Source organism: Oreochromis niloticus, linkage group LG19 (assembly GCF_001858045.2).
Source record: "Oreochromis niloticus isolate F11D_XX linkage group LG19, O_niloticus_UMD_NMBU, whole genome shotgun sequence".
NCBI lineage: Eukaryota > Metazoa > Chordata > Actinopteri > Cichliformes > Cichlidae > Oreochromis > Oreochromis niloticus.
In genome coordinates this window covers 15,397,646-15,425,126 of record NC_031983.2, presented here as the reverse complement: position 1 = coordinate 15,425,126, position 27,481 = coordinate 15,397,646, and the positions used below count along the sequence as shown (strand labels likewise).

General features: G+C 41.6%; 1 long non-coding RNA gene across 3 annotated transcripts in view; it reads right to left on the bottom strand.

Moving 5' to 3' along the window:
- LOC106097260 (leucine zipper protein 1) overlaps window positions 1–24,636 on the bottom strand; it is a 50,396-nt gene extending 25,760 nt beyond the window's left edge. For 2 of the 3 annotated variants that reach the window (XR_002057308.2, XR_002057307.2), the window contains exons 1-2: window positions 24,264–24,636; window positions 5,219–5,275 (exon numbers count right to left, since the gene is read on the bottom strand). This is a non-coding gene — a long non-coding RNA (leucine zipper protein 1). The remainder of the gene's footprint in view (window positions 1–5,218; window positions 5,276–24,263) is intronic. The other variant, XR_002057306.2, reaches the window with a different exon arrangement.
- Between the last annotated feature and the right edge of the window lie 2,845 nt (window positions 24,637–27,481).

Here is a 27,481-nt window from a genome sequence, read left to right as displayed (position 1 = left end):
ATCCATTGTAGGAATGCTTTTTCCACATGCTCCGAAATGAATTGAGGAATAGCACTGATGACTGTTTTATATCAGTAAAATCGATTAATAGCCATCCCCAAGCAACATGAGTAATGATTAAGAGTCAAGTGTCCATAAAAGGCAAGTTCAAATCTTAGTAAAGCATTCACTATGTGGTAACGAAAAAAAAAAAGAGGAATACAAAATATTTGTCATGCTCATGAATTTTGACCTGAAGCATTTTTAGATTTTATGGGTCAGTCTGTATTGGTGTGTGGGTGTGCCGCTCGTAGGAAAATGAAACCTCAGAAAGTCCCACTTGTAAAGTGACGGGGAGACTTTGGTCACTGTGAAACCATACCATGAAATTAGTATAAGCTGTGATTAGATCAGATGATTAGAGAACAGAAAGAGACCGAGAAAGAAAGAGGAGCTTTCTCAATAAGCTTGCATAGCATGAGTAGACATCTAATAGGCAAACCTATTCGCTTGCTTTTTTCAATCTCTTTTTTGAAACCAGTTCCGGTTCTCAAGTCACGTTAGTTTCACAACTTTCTCTCGCTCTTTGTTCAGTCTTTAAATTGCAATGGGTCATCCACGCAGTTGGTTGATAGCATAGATGACCTGAGAGCAAAGGGGCTAAAGGTCATAGCAGCATTAAAGCCTCAGCCTCGAGTATAATGAGCTGAACTGCAGTTTTGTGGTAGAATAACGGCTGTTCAAACAATTTCAGCACGCACAGGTAAAATCCTCATGCTACAATGAGCGTGTGCGAATACGCAAAGTTGTGTGTGACGATGAACTGCTGCTAAAGGAATGCGTTTGTGTCAGCGTTTAACACTGATAAGAGAACATGAAAACATCACAACATGATGACACTTGTTAAGAGACAACACTGTGTGAACAAGTGTGAGCAATGCAGAAAAGGAATGAGGTGAGGCAGACAGAAGTTAGGCGAGAGCTAGAGTCATGAATACCATTTCTTCTTTCCATATTTAGACTTTTTGAAGTTTTCAGTATTTTCTCCCTCGTCTGCTGATACAGAACTGAATCCAGCTGCTTATTGAACATTTGGAGAATCGAGCATGCTCTGTATTACTCTGTTTTCGTCTGTCTCATATATCAGCATTATATATGCAGACCAGCAATGAGCATTTATATCAATCAGGCTCTATTTCACATAGAGAAGAAGAAGAAGGATACAATCTCAACTAACTGCATGACTTAAAACATCAACATCAAGATTGGAATTGAGGTTGAGTAACTTTAACTGAACACGTTACAAAATCTAAAATACTATCCTTGTGTGTTGCTATTCTGAAATACACATTACCACTGTGTTTAGAGACAGCTGGACCTACTTCTTGAGTATCAGCTGACAGGTTTCCCTAACCTTAAAAACAACAATTGCATAATGACTGAAACTAGCACCATTTCCTAACAATGACCCACAAGCTCAGTTTCAAGATCACGGAGATGCAAATTGTCATCAGTATTTACCAATGGCCATCAGTACTTTTCACAGAAAAATGGGGAATGACTGGAATCACAGCATTGTAAGAGGGTAAAGACGTACTCTTAGGCCTCGCTCCTGGGTTCAAGTGGTCGTTCCATTTCTCAAATAAATTGCCTATGAACTGCAAACCTGCAATCCTTCCTGTCCAGCATGTACAAATCCTCATCAGTTGAAAGAATGGCCACTGGCCTGTAGGTGTAAATAGACTGAGGAGTCCCAGTCTGACAATGTAGCTCATCTGTTTAGCCAGTGATTCTTTAATTTCCCAGATGTATAATTCCCTGCAATCCTATTGGCACTTAAATTCATTTACTGTATTGCTCTGTTTGTACCAAGGGACCCAACCATTGGGGTTGGTAAGTCACTGAGATGCATGTCTTGGTTGTTCTGACCCTCCGGACACAAAGGATCAGCACACTTTTCACTATCGGACCATCGCGTGATTGCAGCCTCTCCCCAATTCTCTGAAAACGGCACTCATGGCCGCTGATTAAGGGTCATAACAATTTGCATATCAATGATTAATAAACAGATCTTGTGGCTCAGTGTTATACAGTGCTGCTGGTTTTGAGTGTTATGCAGCTGTACTGTTCATAAGGCTGAGGAAACCTGAAGTCTGCTGTGACTGAAGGAATCAGAATGGATGCGTGATGAAACGTTTCTCCCACTGAAAAACGTTGCGTTCAGATGAACAGAAATCAACCTTATTACTTCATTTCTGAGGTTGTCTCAACACAGTCTGTGTCCTATCAGCAAAACGTATTGTTAACATTTTAAATGCCAGTAATTGATATTTAATTTATGCTGAAGTACAAGAGATAATTGTCCTTTCTCCAAAAAGGCCAAGCACATTAATAATATTTGATTACTATACATTATTTTCTTTCATCACCCCAGCTATTGTTCTCCTTTGTCATCCGTCTCTGCCACCATCATCTCCATTCATGTGACCTCTAAATGTCCCAGCCCCCCATTTCTGTCACTGATATCCTTCAATTTCCTTCCCTTCACCTTCACTGTATTACCCCCGCTTTCCTGCTGCACTTCTGTGTCCTTCCCCTTGCACGGAAGAGAGGAGGAAATGACAGCTGATCCTCAAAGTCTCCTGCGATTATGAATTGGACATTTTCTGAGCGCAAGCCTTGCGGTAGCTAATAGACAACCACGGTCAATTCATTCCGACACATCAATAGCTCTTAACATACAGCCGTTCCACCTTCTGCCTGGCTGCTCTGCATCCTGTTCATTCACCGTTTTCCCATCCTAACACAGGGCGCGCGCACACAGAGTTTGCTTGGCAGAGCTTGGCAGTGCTTCATCAGCCTGAGCCTTGGCATTAGCAGCCCGCTGCGGCTGAATGGAGATCTCAGTGGCTCTGTGATGAGAAGGGGGAGAAAGAAGAAAAAGAAAGACACAGGGAGAAGAGACAGAGCAGAGAAGCTCAGACAAAACAAATGTGCAGAGTGAAACATGTGCAATAATGGAAGAGAAGCAATGACAGAGAGTGACAGAGAAAAAGCAGATGAAGACGAGAGAGAGGGAGAGAAACAAGGGGAGTGACTGTATAGAATGCAGAGCAGGTAGATGACAGAGTGGATTACTGCAGCAGGAATGCAGCAGTGGCTGCAGGAAGAGGGGAGAGAAAGAGGGAGAAGAGGAGATGTAGCAGAAGGTAAAATGATGACGTGTTTCAGAGGAGATGTGCGTCCCTGTGGGACGATGCAGTACTTACAGATCGTCTCGTTATAACTAAGAGCAGCGTGTGACTGCAGATTGCAAAAGTACATCAAGGGAAAAAACAAAAACAAATGATAACCTAAACTGAGTGTAAAAGCATAAATCATTCAGAAATGAAAAGAATCATGCTCCTGTAAGCGAGAGATATAAATAGGATCGGGAAGTGCTTTCAGAGTTTCCTGTTTTACTGTTTGTTTTAATGGTCTCTGTCAGTTTTAGGATTACCTTTCAGAATAATAAACATGTTTAATGGCAGCTCGGTTTAGACACACAGAACACGCCCTGGCCACATATTGACACACACTCTTGTGGGAGCAGACAGCAGAGGAGATTGTGATAAGACAGTGATACACACCGTGTCTGCTGACTAATCTGACGTAAGAACGCAGACACCCACACACCCACTGAATACTGAATGAAGTTAGAAGATGATGATTCATAATAGAATGTGACCTGATCTTCATTGAAGTTATCATTTCTTGGATTGAGTTACTCACACAGCCTCCTTTATACATTTTCTGCAGCTTCTTATGAGAATTGCACAACAGTGAGGAGGAACTGTGGAACATCCTTCCTTACGAGGCTGTTTCAGTTCAGCAGGATTTTTGGGATGTCTTGAGGTCACAACATCTCAGTTGGGTTAATATCAGTAATCTGATTGTGCCATTGCAAAACGTACATTTTCAACTACACTGTGGACAGACCTCTCAACTGCTTCAGGAAAAGGGACCGCTGCCTTGAAGTTGTCCTCTAAAAAATATTTAAAACAAATTTGAGTTTAGGTCACCAAAGCAGCCCCAAACTTTGATGTCCCCTTCAGCATTCTTCATCTTTTGTTGATGTGTTGGTGCTCATACAGGTCTCGCTTCCTGTAAGCATTGCATTGTGCATTGTGTTTGATCTCTTTAATTTCAAACCTGACTCACAGTAGCTTTTGAAGATTTAGAGGTTCACTTACGTTGAGTGATCCCTCTGTGTGCTTGTGTGTTATTAGTCACACCATTTGTCCTTTCCGGTGCCCTCAGTGAATATCAAACCGCATTTAACTGGAAATTGCATTTTTTTTGCAACTGTACATGTATGTACCACTCCTGTGTTACTTTAGGCTATAGGGAAGGAAATGCGGCGCCGGCATTTGTGCCCAACAGGAAACAGACTCACAAAAGAGTAGAGGAGGGGTTGAGGAGGCGAGGAGGCAAGGAGGAGGGGGAAAAGAAGGGAAGAAAAGTAGGCAAGACTGGAGGATGAGGAGAAGAAGAAGTGAAAGGAAAGATGTGAGAGTTTAACCAGACTAGCCTGAAATTAAGAAGCTGTCTAACACGGTTAATGACCTAATGCATTTAAAAACCAACTGCAATACTCTGGTAGGTTTTGAGTCAACTTCAAACTTCACTAATAAACTAAACTTCACTACTTCTGTCCCCGGAGCTGCTGAGAACGCGAGAAAACAGCTAGCCCGACAATCTCAGAAGAGGTTGATTTGGCACAACTCAATGTTGCACTCAACTAATGGTGCTATCCATCCACGATAATGTTAGTTGCTAATTACGTGACAAAGAAGAAGTGCTGCCGTATGAGCTGTAAACAGGAAAGGGGTGAAGAGAAACACCAAACAGTTTATTTTCCACTTTAGACATGAAAAAGAATGAACTAGAGGACGAGAAGGAGAGCACTAAATTATAGTTGACTTTATTCACATAAGTGGAGACGTATCAGCCTTACAGATAAAACTGTATTGGGTCATAACATCTGCCTGGTCACTCAATGCTTATTTGTGTGAAATAGTTAACAAGAACAGTGGGTTAAGAGGCTATATTAGCCAACTTCCTGATTACAGATTATGTCTTTAAAAAAAAAAAAAATCTGCTTAGATTGGCAGGAGTGTAAGTGCAGGCCTGCTGGGCTGCAGGGCTTGTACACACTGGCAGAAATCCTAAAAATCACAAAGAACTTCCCACAACTTACTTAATTTAAGATGCATCCTTTCCTCTAAAGCAAATCAAGCTCCACAAACTCTCCATCCTGTGGTTAAAACACACAGAGAGGGCGTGAGGTTAGTAAAAATGGAAGCACTGGTCATCATTATATCAACACACACACTCATGCCATCTTTCGCCATTGTTATCTTTGGCACTTGACAAAGCCCGGGGCCTGCGGCCGGGCTGACAATGCAGTCACTGTAAGGGAGATCGTTCACAGTCAAGCTAAGAGGCTAAGAATGAGCTAACTGCTCAGATATGGGGCGCATTCTGAGGCTTTGCAATAGACTCATGCATGAGCAGACAAGCAATGTTTGGCCACGACAACAGAAGGCCCTATTCAGTTCTCTGGGGAGGCACTGGTAAACACACACACACACGCACCATTATCATAATCATCATCATCCTAGAAGCTCTCATCTGCTTCAAAACATGTGCAAACACACACACACTCACACAGAAACAACCCAGACTTGAAGCATTCCACTACAGTAGCATTCCATATGTTTGGTTAAGCGCAAAGAATCCAGATTTAAGACCCGAGTCTGGACTGAATTTAAAGGATGAAGAGGGAAAGGCTGAGAAATGAAGTGGAGGACTGAGCCGAAAGAGAAAGGGAACACTGCTGGAAACTGTAAGCAGCAGCAGGACGCTCACTTTTGTAACTGTACATCAGAGAGGGAACATTATTTACGACATAACAAGCTTGCGTTTCGAGACATGGAAAATGAAGAACAATGTAAAGTCTGAGAATCTAATTCACAAATGCCATCCTGATGAAGACAGCAGGCTCATGAACAAGAAAGCAGGCTTTGATTTGTAACTGTTTTGCCCACAAAAAGGGAAACGGAAAATACTTGTGTAGTTGACACTAGTTTTTATGAATGATTAAAAAGAACAACACAAATACTCCAAAATCTGTGGTTCTCAGACTTTGTTAAGCATGAATCACCCCAGAAGCACAAAAATAAGTTTACACCCGCTCAATATTTCTTTTAATTTCCTCGTTGCCTGTTCTAGCAAGCAAATGATCCCACGCATCAAAACAAGACTATTGTGTTTACCCTCTGCTGTCTAATGGATCAAAGGAAATGAGCTACAACATGCTGATGTGGGAGCTTCAAGGCCACGGTTAGTTTTTTTTAATATTTGTATATTTGAGCAATTGGTGTATCTGTGATAACATCAGTATAAATGTTTACAGGTTTTCAAAAGCATCACGATATCAGTGATACGGATGCAATACTTTTATGCTTGTTAGCGTGCACAACAACAACAACAAGACAAGGCCAGGCATGTCTGAGACCGAGAGCCATGTGTCAGCTTCTGATGATGATGATAATGATTTAGCACCTAAAAAAAAGAGTTACTTCAACAACCAGCAGAGTAGTTGGCAAAATATGCAAGAAAACTGTTCCTGGAATGGTGGAAACAAACTTGTTTCACCACTTTAAAGGGGAAACACGCCAATGTGTGCAACAGGGTTAAGAAGGTATGTAAAGAGGAGATACGAGCAGCTGCCGATATGTGACCCAAATGTAAACAAGTGACTCAGAGCACTCCATATGACAGGAAGAGCAAACGGTGGATGGAAATTACTGATGCAGGTACATGGCGGAAAGGCAGCCTGTTAAGATAAAGTAAGATAAACTATCCAAGTTTTCGGTTTTGATTTAACTATCAAAGTGTGACAGGTGCCATTACTGAAAAACAACAACAACAACAAAAAATAAAACAAACAAACAAACAAAAAAAACATTCAGTGCTTTTATGTATCATCAGAAATATTATTGCACATTTTGCTGAAACACTGAAATTATTAAATGTTTCTATATATAGAAAGTTATTATATAGAAACATTGTGATGGCACTTTAAAGACTACTTCTCCTACCACTTTATATAAGAGACTGTAAAGCAGTTTCCCTTTATTTAACCTAGGCTGAACTAAGGAAGGGTGGCAAGTGATGTACTCAAATACTCCTTGATCATGTAAGTACATTCTGACAGACACAGAGCACTTGCCTTTTACTTGATCCTGCCACTCTCAACCCCTTTCCATGTGCCTATTTGTTCTTTCACATCTTTACTCCGCAGGAAGGAGATAACCCTGCAGCTCTGCGCTCAGCCATGTCATGTTAGACTGATGAAAGCAGCCATATAACACGGGTTTTGCTGAATCATCCGACATTCTCACGATTCATGACATTACAGCACTGCCGTAAACCAAATGTGTAATTCTGCTGAGCATAACAAAACGAGAGTGTGTGATTAATGAAATTGATTATAATTGAAACGTGTGACTTCACTGATGAGATTTGACACATTTTTTTATGGTCCCGAAGAAATTATAAACCCATGTTTGTCTGCTTTTGTGTGTGCTGTTGAGTTGCGTATTTGTGTGAAGGAAGTTCAGATGGTTAGCCAGCCCATAACCAAGGAAAACTCAAAAACAGCTGTCTCCCGCTCATCCCTCACACCCACTCGCTTCCCATTATACATACAGGTTGTGGAGAATTCATCATTCTACTCAGCAGAATTAAGTGAAACAGTGTGAGGTGGAGCTTCCTTCAGAATGCGTGTTGGTGACTTACCTATCAGACACCTGAGGGGTCTACTACAAAGAAGGTTTAGAGGGTTAACAAGGTAACGCTGGGGTTTTTAGTGTCAGTTTACTGGAAAATAGTCAATTCATTCCTTGCATGGCCCATGGACCTCACTGCGCATGTAGTAATAGGATCTACATGTCTTTTTTGGCTTTTGCTGCTGAGCATTAATGAAGAAATACACTTTTAGGAAACATCTCTTTGATTTTTTTTCCTCCATTCGCAGCAAGTAATCGTAAAACAAGTGCCTATATTGTTCTTTAAGCAGTAAAATATAAGTTATCATCTGTAAACAGTTATCCGAAGTAAAGCCAGATAAGGAAAAGATATCCTTGGTTCCTAAAACAAACCCCAGTTCAGTTGTTTTTCTTTCCCTTACATCAAGTTTAATTTGCATGAAAAGAAACACATTTTTAGAAGCATCTTTACTCCTTGATTTTTGAATTGTTTGCTGCAAATAATGTTAAAACAACTTCTTATATTGTTCTTTAAGCTGTAATATATTGTTATGATCTTAAACAGCGGGATTATCAACGTTATCTGGAGTAAAGCCAGATAGGGAAAAGATATTCTTCGTGTACTGAACTTGCTTCCTAATGCAGTTTTCCCCCTTTCCTTACATCAAGTGTCATTTACACAAGTTTAAACTGACTTTTTACTTTTTATGTATCAGGAAAATGTCTTATAAATGTCTGACTTGTATTAAAAAAAAAAAAAAAAAAAAAAAAAAAAAAAAGGTACACCTAGCTCTACTGCAATGCAGTAAATCCCTGCAATAAACTCAGCTTTCATGCAGCCACTGAAATTTATGGCATTATGGAAACTTGCTTTTATGGGATGGACAAAATATTAGAAACATCTCTCAGTTAAACAAGACACAATTCAGCAGCACCGTAAGCATGAGCCTCTGAAATGACTAATGTTGAGCACACAGAAACACCACTGAACAAGAAAGAATGCCTCTAAAGACTAAAGTGGAAAGTGAGGATACATTTGTATTAAATCAGTTTTAATGTTACCTTATCTGCTTTTTCAGACCAAGTTTATTTATTTTCCCCCATACTATAATAGTAAAAGCATGTATTTAGTTTTCATTACATACACAGTGTGTTAACACAGCATTAACTATGTGAAACAGGGCAGAAATCCCTGTTAAGGGGTTTTCCTCCAATAAATTCCTCATAAACACACAATGTGTCATTTACTGTGCCTTTATCATCCTTTTATGATTTATGCAGTATCTCTTGATATTTTTTTCATTACTTCGGCTTTCACTTTCACATGCAGTATGCCAAAGTTCGGGGTGTGAGTTTATTTTTCAACTGCCGAACTTACGACACGTTGTTGTTGTTTTACTCCAATGTAAACGTCATGGACGACATGACCAACATAGATAAACTGAATAAAATAAATGAAACAAGGCAGAACCAAAGAAGGAGAAAGAGAACTCCGATTCTGTTTCTTCCACGAGAGAACATTTCAAGTCCTCAAACGCCATCCTGGGTTCCAGCGGCCAGGCGGGCCTCGTTTGCACGGGAGCCCATTTCCTGTGTGTGATTAGAAAAAGGGTGTGTGTGTGTAGACGTCTATGTATATGTGTGTGCACACTGGGGCTTGCAGTTCAGTTAGCAGACAAAACAACCTCGGACCTAAGGGGGAAAGGAATGCCCAAATCAAACACTGTGAATAAGATGCCTAGAAAGAGACACAAAGAGAAAAGAACCAGGAGTGAGGAGAAAGATGGAGAACGGCAGGGAAACAGCAAAGCAGCAGACAGAAGGAGCGAACAAGAGAAAGGAGGAAGGAACAGCAGTGAAGAGCAGAAAAAGAGGCTGTTTTTCCATTTGCTGCCAACAGCGTTCCTGCTGCTATTTGCGTTCCAGTGGAGCAGGAAGGTGGAGTAAGAATTTTGTTAACAGGCTGATGAGCTGTCATATGGAAAATCATCCACCTCTTTAACTTCGCCGTGAACCTGCAGAACCTGCCCTAACATCTAATGACTTACAGCCCTGCAGCCCTCCCTGCTCCGCAAATAACAGCTGAGGCATTCACAGCTACTTCTCACTAGAAGGGCAGATTATTTTGCACCATTAATCATTATCCAACAACAGTAATATGACAGCTAGCAATGTCACAGAACGACTTTACTGGCTTCACGCCACCACTCAAGAGGACAGGAACTTCCTGACATGATAACTTGGCAAAATAGGGGGGGGGGGGGGGGTCATTAAAGGTCAAATTGACTGGTTAGAATAAGCTCCTGCAATAGGAATCGGAAAAATTATACTGCAGGGAATTAATTTTATGAACCGATTCTCAGTGTACTCATCCTTTTAATTACTTTAAACCATCACACTTTTAAACAACAGCCATTTAAACCTCAAAATGTATTTACCAAATGTTAGTCGGAACAAAGGAAGCCCTGACATCCTTGTTTTTACGGTTACTTCCATTCTCAGCTCAGTAATATATGACAAATTATAGCTTGTATCAATGCAAAATATTAATAATAAAATAAATGATTAAACGTAACAATTTCCCCCAAACTGCAGTGAAAATAAAGTGTACTGCTGATAAAAAAGGACTAATAATTAGGTGAAAATGAGTTGCTGCACATACATACTTATATATTAAAATATATCAATATAATAATATTATATTATAGGTATTAAAAAACAAATTTAATGTACTTATATCATTTACTGTACTGTTTATAATCATATAACAGGACATCAAACCTTTTTCTCTTTTTCACTCGTCTCAAGAATTTTCCTGTAGCTGCTTAGATCCTTTGATTGCTCATACTGAGGCTCTTAACGAAATAAAATATCTATGTTCGGGTAGGTGAAGGTGATTTTTGGCACAGGTTTTAATCTGAAGATGCAAACTGAAACTGTATCTAAACATTATCTGTTCAGACACACAGGCACTGTCACTTTCTGAAGAGTGAAAGAGAAATGTGCTTGCTGAAATGCTATTGTCTGGTAACGACGTAGCATTCGATTGCATTTTACTTTACATTTTATCTGCATTCATAGCTGGGCTGTAAGCAATGAACAGAACAGGAAGCCTGCATCAGGTTATGTGCTGGAAGCCCCGAAACACTGACTCCTGCCCCGAGAGGTTACAACACAAACAACAAAGCAAACAAACAAAAAAAAAAAAATATCTGTGACATGATGTGAGTAAGCATTTTGGATTCACCATAATAGGTTGTGAACAAAGGTAAGCCTGCTACAAAAACATTACTAGCTACGTGGGTGGAGTTAGTCACGGTAAACAAATTCTGTAGTCGTAGTCAAACTTTATATTTTCAACAAGCACACACTGAGAACGCTAAACAAGACAGACTTATACACTCACTTTATAAACTAAAAGGAAAACTCTTTGCTGAGTGCACTGTGACTCTCCCGCTTCCCAGTTCCAAAGTTCAGTTTCCAAACACTTCCTTGTGTTGTGCACACGAGGTGGACCCTGCCTTTGCACGAATGAGCCACTGCTTGACTGGCAGAGCAGAATTGATAGGCTGCTATTGTTTCCTTTTAAGGTCAATTGTGTCTCAAATGCTTGGCATGTCTGGGAGTACAGCTGGCTGGCAGGAGAGATAAAACACTAATTTTACTACATTCTTCTGCGCAGTCCACACCTAGGGAGAAAGGGGGAGGCAGAGACGGAGAGAGTATTTAAAACAAGTAGGGATATGAAAGATTTGAGCTGGTTTGGAAAGAGAAAAGAAGAAAAAAAATTATGGTTATGGTTAAAGAATGAAAACAAGGTGAAGACTATAGGTTTGGCCAAGTGGGTGAGCACTTTGACAGGGGCATCAAGCTTTGCTGTGCCCTTATTTGACTGGGCAGTCAAAACACGTCACCACAGTGGGTAAACACGCACATATATACATGGATGCCTACCCACACAGAGAACTAAACATCTCCCAGGATGACAGACCAAATCGCATTTCATTGCCTCAAATTCGCATGTTTGACTCCTTAGCTTAAAATGCAGCGTTTAAATATTCTGCTTCAGAGTGATGGAGACTGAGGTGGAGGACGTGGGGTGGGGGTGGGGGGGGGGGGTGGGGGTTAGTATTGCAAATAAACTAGACGCTGTGAGAAAGCGAGGCAGCCGGCTGAAGGTTGGATCATAAAATATGCCTGGTATTCCACAATGTTCCACAGTGCACAAACGATCCACTCAGGGACTCAGGAATGATATTATGGGATTCCTGTGTGGCTTCAGTGTCTGAATGTGTCCACATGTACACACACATGGCACACACAAAAACCTCAGCCAAGGACGAGCCACATGTTCAAGTCTAAAAGTGTATCGTGCAACAATGAGCGTATGCTGACCAATAAAACAACCAAAATTAAATCAGAACAAACAGGTTACTTATGTTTTTTTGATAGTTCTGATGATAATCCAAATGTTGACTTAGAGGGAAGGGACCACCGGAGAAGAGCTGATGACTCGGGCACGGCCAGACTGGCTGTGCGTGTCTGCTTTAGTAAAGCAGATGGGCGAGCATGTGTGTAATGACCGTATTATCTGAAACATGTTGAACTGGTCTGAGAATGTCCCACTGAATTCGACACAGCCGTAGTCCTGAAGTGATTAGTACATTAAGGCCTCAGTCACACAGACCAGTCAGCGACCCACTGGAAACCTCTGTTCATTAGGGAAAAATGCATTTTCCCTGAATGGTTAGCAAGTGGTTGCTGGCTGTTGCTAAGTGACAATGGTCAATGAATGCTTGGATTGCTAACAGAGTCCCACAGTCACCCGTAATGTGCATGGAGGACACCAACATGTCTGCAAACACTTGCCATTTATTCACCGAGCTCTAAATTGAAAAAGTGTGACTGTAAATGAAGAATGTAAAAGTTGTTCCTCTTGAAATTTGTTTGTTACAGTGGAAAGGCACATCTTTTACTTTGATGCAACTTTACTTTTCACAGTTTCACTGTCACTTGGCGAGTAGTTTGAGTCTCTGCAGAGAAGTCAGCATCTTCAACGCAAACTGCTACCTGGTATTGACCAAAGATATCACAAGGAGGTTTTTGGTGCAGCATTGCATCCTTCTTTGCAACTGCCAGGAAACTCCCATAATCGCTTGCAAACAAGTCGGGGGAAACACTGGTGGTTACCAGGGAGTCACTGAATGGTCTCTAGGCCTGCGTGAATCGATTGCACCAGCTACTAACAACCACTTTGGGACATTTTTGCACCAGTGGTTGCTAGAAGGTCACTGACTGGCGCCCAATTAAATTATCAGAGAATTTCTTGACAGGTTTGTTGATTGGATGACATCACATTTGGCTTTTATGAGGGCATTTTTCAACTCATCGTCCATTTAATCATGTAAAATAGCCTTTAAATGGGACCTATTATGCTTTCATTTCAAGTCTATGAATCTGTTAGAGTAGCTCTGCATAATGTACAGTTTAAAATAATCCTTAATCTTACACTGGAGCCGTGGTGCAACTCATCATTTCATCCATTGTCTGCAAGACTGACAATGCCAATATACGGTTCAAACAGCAGGCCGTTGGGGCTGTTGTGCGCCTGGGATAACCATGTTACCAAATCTGCTCTCACTAACATCATAGAGAGCCAAATGCAGAAGCGCTATCACTTTACCTCATTTTACAAGTATAATTCAATTAGATATAGCTAAAAACAAACAGATAAAGTCTGTTCTGGTTCTGGTTAAGAGACCATAAGGGTATATTGCTTACTGCTTTGAATTTGTACAATCCCTCAGACATGAAGGGAAATGGAGACAGTCATACATTACTGGGGTAACTCCAGAACACAAGCTGGTGTTTAAGTGACAGTGGTGCAAGCACTAACCTTGGAAATGTTCACATCCTTCAAAACAAATATCCAAATTACTTCCAACGGTCTCCCAGCCCGACTTGGTTGCATGTCACACACTCTTCTTGTTTCCTGTCTAGATCGACTGTTCTAATGGGGGAATAAACACCCCAAAATAAGTTTTAGTTGTAGCTCTACTTGGCCAAAATTTTTCTTTTTCCTACTCCCACTTACTACATAAAACTGACATAAAAGCATTTCATGGCTCTTGAAGTAAAAGCTGCACTTTAGCAAGTCTATTTTTATGGCTTCACCATAGCAGCATTGTGCTGCTTCACTTCCCCTGGTCAGGGCAGCTAGCATGAGAAGGAGCTCCAAAAGCAACGTTGGCATGGAGGAGAAAACCAGCAAACCCGGCCCTCAGCGGCCCTTAACAAAAGGCAGCAGTGTAGAGATCCCCTCAAAAGTAAAAGCCAACCAGAGAAGAAGAGGGGAAAGGGCAGAAAGGAGGGGGGAAAAGGCTGAAAATAGTCCAGCAGTCTGAGTCTGCATGCATCAATGCCACAATGACGAAAGCTCCAAAAAGAAGCAGACTTGTTAATAGATGGATGGCTGGAAGAATATGGGGAGGGATGCCTTGAGGGGAAGAAACGCATCTTAGCAGTTGTAAATATTGTGGGTGAAAGCAAAAGAACAAACTCAGGAGGAATGTCATGTGACACCAAGCAAGGGAAGCAAAGGTCATACACGTCAAATTGTGACAACTTGATTACCTTTTCCATTCAACAACTTATTTCTGAACTTTCTAAAAACACAAAAAAGTACCTAAACATCTAAAAACAAGACAACATAGCAAAGGATACGAGAGGGTAGGAGACACAGAAGAGGGGATAAGTATGTAACAACCCGCCTGTCTGTCTGAACATTCCTCTCTCGGAGAACATGTATATTTTCTGATCACAAGAAAAATAATCCGCAAGAGGAATTTTATTTTGAGAGCCGCCCCGTAGATCCAAGGTCTACAGCAGGTCAGGGAGTAGTGTGTGAAAGCGAGTGTGATGGCGAGACTGTACATGTTCCCCTCACACGCTCAGTCACGATTAAAGTGTTAAATAGTGAAAACACCACATGTATCACCAGGCAGATCGCTTGCAAAGGAAGAACATTTGAGGATCCACACTGCTCAAGTCACACATGATCAAATGAACAAAACTTCACAACCTCCCCCGACACACACACACACACAAGATATATGAGGTTACACTTCAGCCAAAATTGATTTCTGAGTTCTTCTTTTGAAGATGTTGATACCGCTATCACTCATCCAAAGTCCATTTGTCTTAACCGCAGTCATCTCATGTGCGACTGTAAGGAATCTGACACTAAAACATAGCTGGCAAGCAAAAGCAGGTAGCTACACATTAAACAGTAAACTAGACTGCGAAGCATTTAAGTAGTTTTACATTTTAATAAGTAAACAATTTTGCACTTTAGCTAAAATGAGAAGATCGATACCAATCTAATGTATCTTTAAGTTAAATATAAGCCTACAGCTGCTAGCCAATCAGAGCTGGGGTAGCACAAAGGCTGGAAACAGGAGGAAACAGCTGACCTGGCTCTGCCCAAATGTGACAAAATTACTAATTAACAAGTGATATCTTGTTTGTTCAATCTGTAGCGAAACAAAAAGGTAGAGAGCGAGACACAGGGAGTGGTTCCATTTCAAACTGTTAGGTCCAAATTAGAGAAAAAAGGATATCGCAAGCAGCAAAGTGCAGTATTATAGGCAATCATCTGTGAATACCCCAGAGTAAAGTAAAAGTAAAAGCATAACTGATGAGCTCTGATTATGATGCAGAGCAACCAAAAGCATGCTGTTCAATGAACCTTGATACAGATTCTTCAGTTTTGTGGGACTCAAAGCTGGAAGGATGTTAACACCTTTCCTCTGAAGAACATGTTCCCCACATTTGTGTTAGCACACATTCGACTTAGTTCATATCTAACAATAAAAACAACAAATTTCGCATTTTTCACACTGAAAACGAACACTTTGTTCTGAACGTGTATTCGTGTTTTTCCTTCATCACATTTCTGCCGTGGAGGTTCCCAATTCCAGATTTAACGACAGAGATCAAAACACAAAAGACACCCGGCACATCAAAGAAAAACGACAAGACGGCACACGCATTCGTTAGTGTCTCTCGGGGCCTCGCCCTAATGTGGCGGCACCTGTATGAGGACAGATAATTACTGGATATTACAAGTTATTCACTCTCTTGTGAGTTTAATCCATAGTCCTTAGCTTGTGTGAAGAGGAGTTATTATGATCTGAGAAAAAGATTTAATCACCTAAAAGTATTACCAAGTGGACACTTTTGGCAACCGCAAATTAAATTCAATAAAAGCTGCAGGTTAAGAATAAAGCTGTACACTCTTGACTCGCGACCTCACCGTGAACTGGACCGGTATCGCCATAGCAAACGCCTACTAACCACCGTCACGTCAGTCAGCGGCCATTGACTGCAAATAACAGACTAAAATATTATGATTTCTGTAACTATAAGGCCACAGACAAGAGACATATTGCAGCTTTAAGCACATAAACACTTATTAAATTGTAGAGATGGTACCCAAAGCATACAAACCATACTGCTGGGTGAAGGACTTTGGTTCAACATTTGGCCTTTTATGGATATTATTGAGGTTACAGCGATGCTGGGGACTTAGACATCTGTGTTTGGTGTGTAGGTGGCATGAGGTGGTGTTTTCCCATCTTTTTTTACCACCTGTGTTGGCTTTTAACCTTTAACTTGATCATTGCGAGGCAGTGTGCACCATCTTCCACCAGAAGCATCACGAGACTGAAACAGAGCATGATGTTCACCTTTCTTCTGTCCAGAGCTCTAGGAAGAAGAACATGTCTTGAACCAGACTGCAATGGCTCCTGAAATATGCCAAATATGCCCCTGAACACCCCCCCCCCCTTCCTTTCCTGAGGACGTAAGCCTGTTTCCTAGTCCACCCTCCTTCCCTTCTCGGCCCCCAACCCACAGCATTCCTGCGTTTTACAGAGCTCCGAACGCACACATTCTTATAATCACAGATGACCCACTCGCATAAAAAATGTTAAGGACATTAATAACACAAGTTTCCACCCAGCTGACCCAGACATGCCTTTTAAGGGTAAGCGGTTCAGATTTCTCTTTTCATTAACTTCCAAAAATACTCCTGGACCAGGCAGGGCAAGAAGGGGGGAGTGAGAGGGGAAAAAAAATAAAAAAATAGGTAAGTGGGGGGTTCTCTCCCCTCTTCAGGAAAATGAGAAGGAGAGAGTGAGTGAGACAAGATAACAATCGGAAGGAAAGTCAAAATATTGGCCAGTTAACGAGGAGAACAACTGAAAAAATAAAAGTGCGTCTGAGGAATTTACTAGTTATGTCTTAACTTTAGCTCTCCCCTGTTAAAACGCCTCAGTCCCTTCCTCCAACTCCCTCCCTCCCTCCCTCCCTCCCTCCCTCCCTCCGCCTTGCTGTGCTTCCTACACGCTTTTGAAGTCTGTTTCCTTTGCACTTCTTCCCTCTTTTCTTCCAGCATCGACAGGGTAGCCATTTTTTTTGAGGAGCCTGTACAGTGCAGGAACAGAACAGGCTCACAGGGGACTTTCTGTAAAAGAGCTTGTTGGAGGCTGAAACTGGAACATAATCCCACACAGGAACCAGTAGGAAAAAGTAAAAATTCCCCAGAGACAAACCTCTTCCCTGTCAGGTCAACCTGAAAGCATGTAAAAGGCAAACACAGCAGCAGCAGCACCACCACAGTGACCCACATTATCAGTGAATCTGGTCCAAACTCCAAGCCATGTGGGGCAGCCGGCCGATTAAACATTAGAGGACTTATCAAAAGGCAGATATCAGGATACATGAAATGCCACAGCTCCTCTTCGTGAACTAAAATGCCATCATCCATCCATCTGCTAAACTTTCTCTGTCCTTTGGATGGTTGCAGGGGTGGAGTCTACTCCTAATAGAACCAGCCTTGCTCGCACACACCTACACCCATTTACCTAAAGATGCCTTTGGATGCTGAAGTAAGCCGGAGTATGCAGAGATAACTTGTGCAGACACAGCACAGAGTGAAAACATGCCCGATCCATAGCTAACGCAACATGCTAGGACCCAAAATCTTCTTGCTGTGAGGCAACTGTGCTCACCAATACATCAAAAAAATAAAAAATAGCCATTACGACACAACTTATCTTCAGTGTACCTGTGATAAGCAGCAACGAGATTTATCTGACCAAGAAAAAAGTTATTGTTTACAAAAGATAGATAAGGAGCAAGATAAGAGACTTTAAAAAGCTGGCTTGCATTAGAAACCCGGCTCTGTTAAATCCGAAGACTAAACAAACTGCAGATTACCGAACGACTGTGGCCCTGGGAACAAAGGCCAAACGTAAAAATTTGTGAATCAGCATGAAGTTAACCACAAATAGATTACATTCCAGTTTGCAGTTATGGACTGGATGCTACATGCATCTTCTCATTTGGCGGACGGTTGAGAATCTTAAATGAGGACCAGATGAGGATTTGTGTTTCCCCTCCGTGGTTGCATGCGAAGAACGCTCACATGGTCAACATCAGGGCCGCTACTTGGTTTTGGGGATGAGCGTGAATGAATTAGGACACCTAAAATATGGCAGTGCGATTTAAAACTTGCAGATAATTCTTAAGTAAAAGTCTTTGAGTCTGTGAGAATAATACATTTGTTATTGAGATTATACTGATCACACTCGCACCTTTTTGGTTGGTTAATATCCCAGTTAGCATAGCATGTTTTACTAAGGTGACTCTAGAAACTAGAGCAAAAAGGACTTACAAGCATTATGGTGCAGCTCTCCAGTAAGAGTGGAAAACAAGGAAATAGAAACGTGCCCTGCAAACTCAAACTTCGGGTTCGGCAAATGTTTGAAAAACTCCCCTTTTCCCCTCAAACTCGACGAATCACAATCTGGCACATTTTCCCTTTCTTAACCCCCTGTTGCTGGAAAAACTTTCATAACCACCCAGTAACGCAACACAATCTTTTACAGGTCACTAAATACTTGATACGCTCCTTTGACCAATGGGTTAAATGAGTGGCAGGGCTAGACAATATTTGCTACTACGGATGGGAATCCCATAGCAGCTCCAAATTTTCCAGCTCTTTGGAACTGTATGTCTCAAAGCTTATCACTTCTATCTATAAATGCTTGCATGCTTCCTTGACATTTGCACGACCATACAGCTTTTGCACACCCTATTCACATCCAAGCCTTTGTCTACTGTTTCTACACCGTGGTCTGACGCGGTGATAAAAAAAAAGAAAATGTTTGTGCTGACTCTGAATACCTGTACGGGCCTACTACTCATAATTCTGTTAAATAAAACGAATTATGAGTAAAAAAAATGGCCAAAAGTTGTTCATTTGAGTTGTGATCAGACAAAGGATGGATAAATCCAAAGCATGAAAATAAAAGTAAAGCAGCTTTATTTTGAAATTAAAAATTCCGAACCAATTTCAACATCCCACAAACCTATTCGTGCAGGATTGGTCGACATTTTAATGTAAATCGTGACAAAATACAATCAAGATTATAACCTTTAAGTCGTGCATTAGTGTGAAATCGCACTGCAGATGGTCCACAGTCACGTACACCTACAGCTGCAAACAAATGAGATAAGTGCAATATTGAAACCTCCATAAGTGGCCATTCAACTACACGATAAAAAAGCCCTCGAGAGGAGTTGCGAGACTGTCTGGCACACTCTGACAGACTAACAATGGAGATTCGTTTACACTTACACACACACTAGAAGGGGTATCAGCAGAATCCATTCTTGTCTTGACATTCTTACAGAGTGAGAGCATGTATTAGTGTGTCAGCGTATGAGTTATTATCAAGTCGTGTGAACACTCAGGGCTAAAATGTACCTCTGGCTACTGCTCGCTGAGTGACTGACACTCTCAGCCTCTAGGATCTGATGACAGCACTAAGCAAAAGTACCTTCAAATGCAGAAATACCTGCGTAGGCTCACATAAAATGAGCCCATGAATAAACAGAGTTCAAAAAGTTTGAACTCCAGCTGGAATCACAGAGCTCTGCCCTGTTTCAGGCCCATCACTGCTGATCAAAATCAACCGAAAATCAGAACAAAGCAAACCACGATCAAAATAATTCAGCACCTGGAAACAGACAAGTGATTATGTTTGGTTTATAACTTCTGCTTTTGGTTCATCGTTTTCATTTTTCCCCATTCATTCACTGTTCAAACACTTAAAGACAGAACTGCAAACAGAAACATGTGTAAACATCTGCGGTATCAGCAGCTTGTTTTTTATTTTTATAATTAAATAATAATTTAAGACTGAAACCTTTCAGTTAATGAATTCTTAATGTGCACTCTGACGTTTATGATCATAAAAGGGGAATAAACAACACAAGTTTTCCACAAAGGAAATCCTGGAAGCTGAGCGTGTTTTATCATTTATGCTTTAAAAATAAATGACACTGTTTATCAACTGTCAGATTAGCTGCATGTTGATCTTCTCAGATGACTAACTAATTGATTGATTCACTACTCCTTTCAGCTCTTTCTACTTTAAACACAAACACACACATACACACACACGACATGTACAATATGTCCAGTCGAAGCCTCACGCTGCCGTCATCGTGGCACTAAGCCATCTTCCTACAAGTCTGCTAATACACAGACAGCAGCTCCAGCTGGCCTGCATTTTATCAGCAGCAGCCCTTGTCCAGGATACAGAGTCATTTATTGCATTATCACAAAACACACACATTCATAAAATGTTATGCGCTCACAGGATGAGTGTGGGCTTCAACAGAAGGCGCTCAGAGATCATGATTCATTTCCACTATTTCAAGTAGGCCCCCGGTAGGTTTGTAACAACATCACTTTGCATCCTCCGCTGCTCTATTCCTGGGTGAGAGGGTTACCGAGGGTGAAAGAGAGAGTCTACCTCTAAGAATAACCAACACCATCCGGTCCCAATTCTAGCAGAGCTATCTATTACAGTATATTAGGATGTATAGGTTATGCTGCTCGTGTGGGTGCTGACTCTCCCATTTATACCTTTGAGGACTCCTAGAAATGCACCGCTTTCCATTAATCTGATCATATCAGCTTCCTGCAACTTTGCAAAGCTCCAGGCCGCAATCTGACCAGGTCAGACTAACGTAGCTGCACGTGTCCGACCTGCAAGTAATCTGTGGCTCTCTCTGTGTCGAAGCCACGAGGAACATAAATGTTAAAAGCGACCCAACTGCTGTCACTCCACTTGTTAAACCTGGTGGCTTCAGCCATGACACACTCAATTAATGCAGTGCTATAATCTGCTATAATGCTAATTGTGACGCACAGAGATGGGCGAGAGTCTGGGTGATGAGAGAGAGACCACAGAGCAGAGAATGATCTAACCTACTATAATATGCAGTTACTGAATAGAAATCATGGTTCTATAGGTTTTAGAGTTCTTATGTGTATAACAGGGAATAGCAACAGGAGGCTTAGTTGTTTCACATACATTTACTATAAATGTAATTATTTGAAATAATCAGCCCAGCAGGGGGGGGCAATAAAGTGCAAATATATATATAATTTTCCACATGTTAGAAATCAGGAAAATAATAAGCTGATCTCAAATGAAAACAATGTTCATTTAATAGACTGTTGAACTCTCCCCTCCACTTTTTCATATCATAGGAAAAGGACTGACAGCTATAGTAGTTCCTTCAATCAATCACAGCAATGACAATATGCGTTCTGATTTCTTTGCACTTGCAACGTATGACGTCAGTGCCAATGTCTTGTAATTCCACACTGATGTGTGATCGCGCAACACTCACAGGAGGGAGTGTGCATAAACCCTGATGTCCGGAGTGGCAGTAATATTACCGTCGACAGGCTTGGGTTTGACATTCCCGGTGGTTTGATTCTCCCAGGCAGAAAACCTCAATATTTTAATTTAATCCCCAGAGCATTTATTTAGCCACTCCGTAATCCACAGGTCCAGTGCTTAGTCTGATAATTACCCTTATTGGACACCCATAATGATTAGTTTTTGGTTTCACCCAAAGCAGTGCAGGCAGTTTCATAGGGCGGTCGCAGCGCTTTGCGGAGTGGAAAACCAATCATGCGTGCTATAGCTCAGGTCATAAAAGAGGAGAAAGAGGTATGATTATTACTGCGCATGGCAGGCGACAATTCCCGGAGGAAAAAAAAAAAGTGCTGCAAACTCTTTGTGCAACTTTCACTTCTTGGCATTCAGTCGCTGTAAAGATCGCAGAACAGGTGCTAGTGGTGCTGACACTTCTGCTGTGTCAACATTAACAACTATCATTGTGCTGAGCAGTGGTGTTAAAGAGAGAAGGTCAAAGAGGGCATCTGCTGTGAAATACCCCCCCCCTGCAAGAGCCAACTGAACCAAACCAAACTTGGAGCGCATTTTCCGGGGAATGGACGCGCCAGAGATCGGGCATTAATCAGGGGAAATTTAGACATCTTACTCTTCACTTTGCTGTTACTCTCATTTGATTTTCCCCTTTACATTTCCACCCCAACATTTCCAAACTGACAGCATAAACTGCCAACATTCCCTCCACATGCGGTTTAATAATCCCACCCAGAAATACCAAAATAAGCCCTTTTTGCGCATCTACCACTGTGACAAGCTTCCCTGCAAGTGCCTGTCCGAGCTGGTAGCTCAGCTGCTATGTTCTACAGCTGGCTGGGAGGAAGAGCCTTACTGGAAATTCATCAGGGATTTTTTTTTTTGTCTCCTTCATGTCTCAAACAGGTCAAGGCAGGTCCCCTCCATCTCCTCTCCTCCCCTCCCCTCGCCGCTCTTTATGAGCCCCACCTGGCAGATTAGTATTCCACCACCACAAGTACCTTTTCTGCTGTTTACACATGCGCACACATTCATCTGTCACCGTTCTGGTGAAGGAATACAGGACACACAGTGTTCAGACTACGCCCCTACCACACCACCACCTTGTTTTCACACGTGTAGGCCGATACTCAAACAGAATAAGGATGTATTGTCATGTTAGTACCTTTAACAAAACATCCGAGTGCAGCAGGACCTTGCAGTTGTTTTAGTTGTCCTTTAACGTGGCAATTTCAGTTATATTAGCTGATGGAAATGCCTGATTTTGTATTTGCATTCCAGTCTAAGAAAGACCCAGACAATCGGGTAAAAACTGTTATCAGTCAGTATTGGTCTTGTTGAGTAATACTAGCTAGTTTTGCCAAAAAACAGTCATGTATATATCATTTTTTTACGTTTCCCTGAGACAAAAAGAGGAAAGACAGTCAGATTGAACCAGAATTTCAAGCAAATCTCTATAATTTAAATAGGTTATATGTTTCTTATAGGCTAGATTGTCCACTGTTTAAACAGCTGTGAAATGGATCAATTACCTCTATTCTAACAAGGGGGTTCAAACTTTTCTTACCAACTTGAAAATAAGCTCATTCAGTAGGTGGTCTGTGTGCACCATAGGCTGGTGGATAATAGCCCAAGGATGGCTTTGAGCCCAGTTTGTGGTTTTTTAAGTATGTAGCTTACAACTGAACATAGGCAATGTATATATATTGTTTGCATGGCACTCTACAATCACATATCATCATATTGTTCGGTATAAAAACCTTCCGATATGACAGTAGAGTCCAGACCATCGTATATTCACAGCACTGTGCAGCAGAGTACTCACAGCTGAGCAGACTGCCATGCAAAGTTAAGACATGTTTTCGGCTATGTATTTCACAACTAGTTTGTGTAATGCATTGCTTCAAAGATGATAAACAATGACCACATCACATCCCCTTGTCAACACAACTCCAACACGGGGCAGTGTTTATATCACAATTATTTACTCCCTACACTCTGAAAAGTCTGAGTACATGCAACAAAGGCTTGCATACTAAATGTCAGCAGAAGAAACAGACAATCGGAGTTCATTAAACCTAAAACTTCCCGAATGTCTTTAAAAAAAGGACAGAGGAAAACCAGCCAAGGGATGACTGGCGTACATGATGAAGGAGCTCAAAGAAAGATAGTTTCCTTGCTATGAAGTGGCCAGAATACATACACACACACACACACACACACACAGAACAAATGTCAAGAACACGTCCAAGCAGCCTCACCACTTCTACTCCATGTTCCTACAGCCCGGGCAGTCAGTCTGAAAGGACTGACGTTACTATGTGCGTAAACCCGTAAAAAATGTATCGAGTACAGAAGCAGATAAATGCAACCTTATAACAAAAATGCCAGTGTTGCCTAAAGAAGATATGAACGGTTTATGTGCGGTAACATTTTAACCACCTGAGGTTTCCCTGCAGAGCTGGATGCTTCAATTTGGCTTAAGAACGACGACGAGAAGGAGGAGGAGGAGGTGGAGGGCTGAAAAACTTGCCGCAGTTCAGACTTCTGCAGTCCGGACTCTTTGAGTCTCAACAAGCCGCTGTGTGAATCCCCAAATATACACCCCGCTTCTTCCTCCAACCCCAAACACAGAATAAAGACTCAAATTTACCTCAGCAGTTCCACCGCCGGGTCCGGAAAACGCAACGGTAAATCCACAACTTCACGCGGGTTGAGCTCGTGCGGACGGTAGGGCTCGCTGCAGCCGACACAGCCGGGACAAGTTCATCCACATATTCTCAGTCAAGACCAGAGAGTTGGAGGCGATAGGGGGGAACCGCTTTCTGCTTTCCCCCTTTCCCTCAGTCGCTTTCGCTGGTCCTTTCCTCTCGGATATTCCCCTCCCTGGTCCTTTTGAGATCAAACCATCACATTCCACCGCGTCCTTAACAATGAAAAAAGGTGGGTTTTCCTTTTCTGTTGCCGGAGGACCCACCCCTCGGGATGACTCTGCCCGGTCTGACCGCAAAGAGAACGCCCTTCCCGGCGTCAAGGTCCCGCCTCTCTCTCTCCCACAGAACATACACAAGCCAGGCCGGTGAGGAGGAATGAATCCGAGCTGGATCCTGCATAGATGCAGGCTACTGCTTGTCCCTGAGCAAACGTATCATAAAAACCAGTTGTCTGTGAACGCTGCATGAACTATTGTTTTATGGCATTTATACCAGAGAAATGACAGAAAAGTCACAGGCTCAGCAGCACCTGTAGCATCCCACAACACTTTCAAAGATCATATCCATATTATTAGGATCCCCCCAAGAAAATACTGATTACCGCAAAACTATTGGGGCTATAATATAGTTGAAATGTCCAAACACTATAAGCTTGTTGGTCTCTATTAAATGTCTCTAAATATGTATGGACTAACCATTATACAAAACCATCAAGACCACAGTCTTCCCTTAGGGGAATAATTATCATGAGTTCACCTCTCTATTCCCTCTCTTTCAGCTCTCAAAATGTGGTTGTTTAATACGTTGGTGCCACTTGAATGAATACTATAGCATTGTTGTGCTTTCTTTTTCCCCATGTGTAACTGTTTGCCAATAGTAATGACTTGTCACAGCCGTCTAGACAAATACACATAAACTAGTCCTGGTTTTCCCCAGAAAGTTTTGGAACAGAGGTGTATTGTTCGCTCTGTCTCTGCAGCACGGCCATAAATTCTCCACTGGGTGTTTATTATCTTTTAGTTGCATGACACTGGAAGTCTGCAAGATGATAAAATATGAATAAAAGGTGCTAGGCAGCCAGCCAATTAGGTGACGTCCTGCCCACACAAACACTCACTCACATTAAGGAGATTGTTTTTGTGTTCCTTAAACAGTTTTACATGATTCCCAAGAAGCGTAGCTTTATTTGACAGCACGTGATAACACTGTTAAAACAAAACCCACGCTTCTTTCGTTGGTTGTGCTGTTTCCCACTCGTTTAACATACCTCTGCCTCAGAAGTCATTCTGGTCATGTAACTTGACACAATGGGCTAAGAGAGGTATAAATAATGATTTCACTCTCGGCTGGTGGGGAAAGATACCAGAGATACCAAGGAATCAAAGAGAAATTAAATCCTTTCAGATGATGCTGAAAGCCAGAGGCATAACTGGGCATGCCTGAATGCCACTGCATGAGAAGCCAACCACAGGTGCATCTGAATATGCATGAGCGCCTATGCATTTTTTATACACTTGATAGGTCTTTGCTTATATATATATATATATATACACTTGTCTTCTTCAAAGACAAATAACACAAAGGGTTGGGACCTGTAGGATGTGGTTTTATTTCTGACTTTCAAGAGCTACTGCTCTGCTGTACGCATTAAAATAACCATTGATCTTTAAAAAAATCCATCAAGGCAATAGAAACTGAGATGACATGTAAGTAAATGGAAAACGGCTTGTTTTATAAGCATGAGTATGGGTCATGTTTCATCCATCTTGAGAGGGTTGGCTCATGCACAGACAAGCTTCTGTCATTTTGGGAATTTGCCTTAATATATCAAGTGATATAAATGTGAATGCATTGCACAGACTGCGATCTAATGCATAAGGACAGGGTTACAGGGGAATGTAATCCCCTACACTGCATGACTCTAGCAGGCAGACACAAGCTGATTCAGGAAGAGCAGGTTTCTAGCCAACATCCTTCCTAAACACAACACCCTTCAGCAGCCAGAAACTTGTTTGTTCCAGTAAGAAGTTGTGGGTGAACAGCACAATTCGCAATCTAGTCAAGTAAAGAAAACAAAAAACAAAAGAAAATGGTTCCCAAGCAGACGCCGGCATTGTTTTGCTGTTTGTGATTCCCATGTTAGGCATTTTATCTTAACTAGAGTAGCTTGCAGCGGTTGCAACAGCAGATAATCTCTGATAATCCCATGTAGCACACTAAAAATTACAAGCAACCAGTAGCAAGGAGTGTGAGGGTTAGGCCAATAGTCAACCCATGATATGCATTTGACTACAAAACAAGCACGAAAGAAATTAAATGAGAGCAAAGTGGAATCTCCTGCCTAAGCAAATATGGCTTATGGTGGAGCTTTCCTGCTTTATATCCTTTTTATAGTGAGGATAAGGATTAATGTGCTTAATTCACTGTCCTCTCAGGGTGGGTTATGGCCAGTATAAACAGATGTAACCCTGATGGATCAAAATGTGGGGCAGCTTGTCATGTAGAAAAACACTTATCGACTGCCATCAAGCAACCGCTGTGTTTGAAGGGGCCATATTCAATTCCCTCATTGTAATAAAAATAATACTAATAATGATAATGATAATAATAAAAATAATAATAATAATGTGTGGCTTGCAGTTGCTTAAACAGTCTTTTCCGCTTAAAGCAATAAGAGTTAACATCTAACGGCTCTTATTAAGTTCCGATATTTGAAGTCTTAATTTGGAAATACTCAGAATGTCTCATGGGAGAGGAGCGAGAGGGCGAGCGCTCCAAATCCTTTGATACTTCAAAAAAAGTCATGTCCTACTGTCAGGGCTTATATCATCTGGAAGTACAGATGCCTCAGCCTGTCTCGTTCACCCTCCCATGGCCCTCTCTTTCTCACTGCAGGGGGACATTCCTCAATCCTCAGCCTCTGGCATGCAGTAAATCTGCCTGAGAGAGACCTACTCTCTCAAGCCTGCCAAAAACAATCTGCTAGGAAAGACATGCGGCTATTTATCAAAACCCAACCTCATGTTTGCCTTTTGTTCTCCTGACGAGCGTGCAATAAAATATCTTGTGTAAAATAGCAGTCTTTCTTGTCTGCCAGAGGAGAACTACCTCAAGGTCGAGCTGTGGTGATGGAGCAACTGTGAAAAAGGTGTTAATG